The sequence below is a fragment of the Ascaphus truei genome, unplaced genomic scaffold, assembly GCF_040206685.1.
Source record: "Ascaphus truei isolate aAscTru1 unplaced genomic scaffold, aAscTru1.hap1 HAP1_SCAFFOLD_714, whole genome shotgun sequence".
NCBI classification, from domain to species: domain Eukaryota; kingdom Metazoa; phylum Chordata; class Amphibia; order Anura; family Ascaphidae; genus Ascaphus; species Ascaphus truei.
In genome coordinates this window covers 1-5,936 of record NW_027457048.1, presented here as the reverse complement: position 1 = coordinate 5,936, position 5,936 = coordinate 1, and the positions used below count along the sequence as shown (strand labels likewise).

The following is a 5,936-nucleotide window of genomic DNA, read 5'->3' as shown; positions in this document are numbered from 1 at the left end:
TGTTTTGGGCGCGAATTCACTTCCTCATTCAAGCATCCATAAATAGGACATTTCTCTGAACACTGGTTACTCTTTGACAAAGCGCTACGACAGCGCGAAACGCGTTAGAGAACCTGTTTTTTGTAGCTTGGTCTACTTATGCCCTAGAATAAAGCATTTTTAATCTATTTGCTACCAGCCTCCAGCCCTTTGTTTTTCCAGGCAGTGCTCCACCATTCTTTTTCACTGTACTTCATTGTGTGTGTGTGTATCGGTGTATACTGTATGTGTGTGTGTGTCGGTGTATATATGTGTGTGTGTGTGTGTGTTGGTGTGTCGCTGTATATGTATGTGTGTTGGTGTGTCGGTGTATATGTGTGTGTGTATATGTGTGTGTGTGTGTGCCTGTATGTCATTTTGTCGATATCTATGTCCTTATATATTTTTCATGTTACAAGTCAAATATATATTAAGAAGAGAATCAGGCAATTTTATAAACCAGTTAAAAATGTATTAACAATTGAAAACACAACATTTAAGTAAACTTTTAAATAACTTTTTCTTTAAACTGTAAAATAATAAAGATTCCCAACGTATTTCAAATTACTTCATGCCAATACATTTCTACTGGGAGGCGTCAAATTCCTCCACAGTATCATGAACAAGTTCCTGAAACTTTCGTCTGAAACGAAGTTATGACATTTTGTCCAGTGGCGTGATGTACTGTAAAAAACTTTAAAAAAAATCCATGTCCTCATTGCTGTCCGCCATCATTTCATGTACAAGTCCAAATTTCTGTTCCTCGATATTAATCATTTTACGATGTAAATCGTTAGTGCTCCTGGATTTTTTGGCGACTGGTTCAGCAGCCGCCACACACACAGGAACTACCTCGTCTTCAACGAAGGACATTTCAACGAAGCTGTCATCCTGTGTACTTGTTTCCTCCAGGTTTGACTCGGTTCTTGCTGGGAGCATTTGTTCTTTCAGAAACATCATATTAGCAAAGTAAGGCCACGTTGATGTATATTCCGTGGTGGTGCTTGGACTGGGGTCCTCTGATCGTGGTGGCTTCACTTTCTTTAACTCTCTGCTGAAAGCATCTCTAAAATTCTTCCATTTATTTTTGGCAACATCCGCTACAAATAGAAATAAAATAAAAATATTTTATTGGAATACATATAAGATATTACATTATTGTTGTAGGGGGTATGGGAAATCTGTTACCACAGAGGGGTGCGGACGCTGTAGGGGGTATGGGAAATCTGTTACCACAGGGGGGTGCGGACGCTGTAGCGGGTATGAAAAATCTGTTACCACAGGGGGGGGCGAACGCTGTAGGGGGTATGAAAAATATGTTACCACAGGGGGGCGGACGCTGTAGGGGGTATGGAAAATCTGTTACCACGGGGGGGCGGACGCTGTAGGGGGTATGGAAAATCTGTTACCACAGGGGGGTTGCGGACGCTGTAGCGGGTATGGAAAATCTGTTACCACAGGGGGGCGGACGCTGTAGGGGGTATGGAAAATCTGTTACCACAGGGGGGTGCGGACGCTGTAGCGGGTATGAAAAATCTGTTACCACAGGGGGGACGTACGCTGTAGAGGGTATGGAAAATCTGTTACCACAGGGGGGGGGGGCGGACGCTGTAGGGGGTATGGAAAATCTGTTACCACAGGGGGGGGGGGGCAGACGCTGTAGGGGGTATGGAAAATCTGTTACCACAGGGGGGGGGGGGGGCGGACGCTGTAGGGGGTATGGAAAATCTGTTACCACAGGGGGGACGACGCTGTAGGGGGTATGGAAAATCTGTTACCACAGGGGGGGGCGGACGCTGTAGGGGGTATGGAAAATCTGTTACCACAGGGGGGTGCGGACGCTGTAGGGGGTATGAAAAATATGTTACCACAGGGGTGGGGGGGGCGGACGCTGTAGGGGGTATGGAAAATCTGTTACCACAGGGGGGAGGGTGGACGCTGTAGGGGGTATAGAAAATCTGTTACCACTGGGGGGGGGGGGGGGCGGACGCTGTAGGGAGTATGAAAAATCTGTTACCACAGGGGGGGGGGCGGACGCTGTTGGCGGTATGGAAAATCTGTTACCACGGGGGGGGGGGGGGGGCGGACGCTGTAGGGGGTATGGAAATCTGTTACCACAGGGGGGGCGGACGCTGTAGGGGGTATGGAAAATCTGTTACCACAGGGGGGGGGGGCGGACGCTGTAGGGGGTATGGAAAATCTGTTACCACAGGGGGGGAGGGTGGACGCTGTAGGGGGTATAGAAAATCTGTTACCACTGGGGGGGGGGGGGGCGGACGCTGTAGGAGTATGAAAAATCTGTTACCACAGGGGGGGGGGGGCGGACGCTGTTGGCGGTATGGAAAATCTGTTACCATGGGGGGGGGGGGGGCGGACGCTGTTAGGGGGTATGGAAAATCTGTTACCACAGGGGGGGCGGACGCTGTAGGGGGTATGGAAAATCTGTTACCACAGGGGGGGGCGGACGCTGTAGGGGGTATGGAAAATCGTGTTACCACAGGGGGGGGGGGGACGCTGTAGGGGGTATGGAAAATCTGTTACCACAGGGGGGGTGTGGACGCTGTAGGGGGTATGGAAAATACTTACGTGCAATGTTCAGATTGAGCCCTATCTCTTTCCAGAGCTTGTCATGCACCAGCCTGTCATGGTATAATTTTGCACGCTGGTTGTATAATGAATCCCTCACCGAGACCTCTGTTATCAGTAGTTCAATAAGTGCAGGATCCATTTTACCTTTACCAGTCTGTAAAATCAATATACTCACAATTCTCTGCAGCTACTTGTAGAAACTTGGTGCTTCCTTCCTATTCGCTGGTTCCCGGTCACGTGGATGAGCCCTCCGCGCCGAAACGTAAAACATGTTGTCGGCTTCAACTCCGCACGGCTGCGGAAGCATGCGGCGGCATACACTAAAGCCACCCACTGTGCCGATGCAGGGGGTAAGACAGGAGGCTCAGCGCGGCTCAGCGCTGTCTTCCACACCATGCCCGGGCCCTTAGACAGGTCTGCAACCCTGCCTTTCACCATTATCACCTAGCATACAGTGCTTACACTGCAGCAACGGATTCTGGGAAATGACATGCAAATGAGCACTCAATGTGTCACCTTTTGCCTGAAATCCATTTTTACATGGAACCCATATTAGCAAATGCTCTGCTGTTCGCAGCTTTTAAGCACAGCATGGGATTAGATGCAAAGCCAGTCAAACCAAAATTGTGTGCTCATTACCATGTTAATTCCCAGAATTCCTTGCTGCAGTAGAAGCACTGTATGCTATGTGATAATGGTTGAAAGGCAGGGTTGTAGACCTGTCCAAGACATGTGAATGTGCTCACAAGTGAAATTATTTATTGGAATATATCCGCCAATAGAAATCATGGGGCCCAGGACAAATTAAAGGAGCACACACCCCCCCCTGATTAATCCGCCCATCTTCCCTTTGTAATCCCCACATCTCACCCCCTCTCGCCATTAAACCCCACACTGCACAGCGTAGTGTGTGTGTTCCTTAGGGGTGGGAAAACAAGATGTTGGGAGAGACAGAAAGGGAGGAAGGAGAGGAGAAGGGGGAGCAGGGGAGAGACAGAGGGAGAGAGGGGGGGATGAGGAAGAGAGGGGGAGGAGAAAGATGGGAAGAGAGGAGTGAGAGAGGGGAGAGAGGGAGAGACAAAGAATGGGGGGGAGAGGAACAGAGGGGGAGGAGAAAGATGGGAAGAGACAGGGATATTGGATGAGAGAGAGGGGGACAGGATAGTGGACGAGAGAGAGAGAGGGGGGCAGGGATATTGGATGAGAGAGGGGGGCAGGGATAGTGGACGAGAGAGAGAGGGGGGCAGGGATAGTGGATGAGAGAGAAAGGGGGCAGGGATAGTGGATGAGAGAGAGAGGGGGGCAGGGATAGTGGATGAGAGAGAGAGGGGGGACAGGGATAGTGGATGAGAGAGAGGGGGGACAGGGATAGTGGATGAGAGAGGGGGGACAGGGATAGTGGATGAGAGAGGAGGGGGGGACAGGGATAGTGGATGAGAGAGAGAGGGGGGACAGGGATAGTGGATGAGAGACAGGGGGGCAGGGATAGTGGATGAGAGAGAGGGGGGGCAGGGCATGTGGATGAGAGAGAGAGGGGGGACAGGGATAGTGGATGAGAGAGAGGGGGGGACAGGGATAGTGGATGAGAGAGGGGGGACAGGGATAGTGGATGAGAGAGAGAGGGGGGACAGGGATAGTGGATGAGAGAGAGTGAGAGGGGGACAGGGATAGTGGATGAGAGACAGGGGAGCAGGGATAGTGGATGAGAGAGAGAGGGGACAGGTGATGAGTGATGAGAGACAGGGGGGGAGGGATAGTGGATGAGAGACAGGGGGGGCAGGATAATGGATGAGAGAGAAAGGGGGCAGGGATAGTGATGAGAGAGAGAGGGGGGACAGGGATAGTGGATGAGAGAGAGAGGGGACAGGGATAGTGGATGAGAGAGAGGCGGCAGGGATAGTGGATTGAGAGAGAGAGGGGACAGGGATAGTGGATGAGAGACAGGGGGGCAGGGATAGTGGATGAGAGGACAGGGGGGGCAGGGATAGTGGATGAGAGACAGGGGGGGGCAGGGATAGTGGATGAGAGAGAGAGGGACAGGGATAGTGGATGAGAGAGAGAGGGGACAGGGATAGTGGATGAGAGAGAGAGGGGACAGGGATAGTGGATGAGAGAGAGAGGGGACAGGGATAGTGGATGAGAGAGAGAGGGGACAGGGATAGTGGATCGAGAGACAGGGGGGCAGAGGATAGTGGATGAGAGAGAGAGGGGGCAGGAGTGGATGAGAGCGAGGGGGGACAGGGTTAGTGGATGAGAGAGAGGGGGGGGACAGGATAGTGGATGAGAGACAGGGGGGGAAGGGATAGTGGATGAGAGAGGAGGGGGACAGGGATAATGGATGGAGAGAGGGTGGGACAGGGATAGGGAGGAGGAGAGGATCTGAGAGAGCTGCTGCCTGGGGGAGGGAGGGGGCCTGTTAGAGGCCTGTGGAGCGGGCTGCTGCCGAGCTGCCCTACTGAAAGGTGCCCACAGAGGTGCCTGTCAGGGGAAACCTTTCTACCAGTCAGCACCGGCAAGGACACCTCCCAGCAGGCCCCCTCTGCGGATCAGATTAGGTTTGCCGGCAGGATAGTGCGGGGGAGGCAGCAGCTGGGGGTCGGCACTTGGGAGTGGTGTCAAGAGGGACTGGGGGAGATGAGAGGGACATATGAGGGGGACGGCGGGAGGTGTGAGAGGGGGCTGGAGGAGATGTGAGAGGGACGGGGGGAGATGAGAGGGACATGTGAGGGGAGCGACCTGGGGGAGTGTGAGAGGGACTCGGGGGAGGTGTGAGAGGGGACTGGGGGAGGTGTGAGAGGGGGAGGGGTATGTGTGAGAGGAGAGCTGGGGGAGGTGTGAGAGGGGACTGGGGTGAAGTGTGAGAGTGTGCTGGGGGTGGTGTGGTGTGAGAGGGGGCTGGCGGGAGTTGTGAGAGGGGGCTGGGGGAGGTGTGAGAGGGGACTGGGGGGAGGTGTGAGAGGGGGCTGCGTGGCGTTGAGAGGGGGCTGGCGTGTGAGGCTGTGAGTAGGGGTCTGGGGGAGATGTGAGGGGTTGGAGATGTGAGATGTATGGGGAATGGGGGGAATTTGATGGGACCTGGGAAAATGTGAGGGGGACTCTGTCCCCCCCCTGTCCTCTCTGTCTCCCCACCCCATGTCCCTCTACTGTCATCCCCCCCCCCTGCAGTACTCCCCCACACCCTCACCCCCTGGTCTCTCTCTGCGGCAAAGAAACAGTAATAGATAATCAAGTAGTGATATGGAAATATTTTAAGAAAGACAAATAACTAATTTATTTCAATCAAATATGTGATTTTCATTTTTCACAATAAAAGAGGCAGTACAGTCCTC

At 52.9% G+C, this 5,936-nt stretch overlaps 1 long non-coding RNA gene across 1 annotated transcript; it reads right to left on the bottom strand.

Annotated features, from left to right (window-relative positions):
- Window positions 1–468: 468 nt before the first annotated feature.
- Window positions 469–3,805, bottom strand: LOC142486032 (uncharacterized). Its single transcript, XR_012798765.1, has 2 exons — window positions 2,783–3,805; window positions 469–1,118 (listed from the first exon to the last, which is right to left on the bottom strand). It is a non-coding gene; the product is annotated as an uncharacterized LOC142486032 (long non-coding RNA).
- Window positions 3,806–5,936: the final 2,131 nt, after the last annotated feature.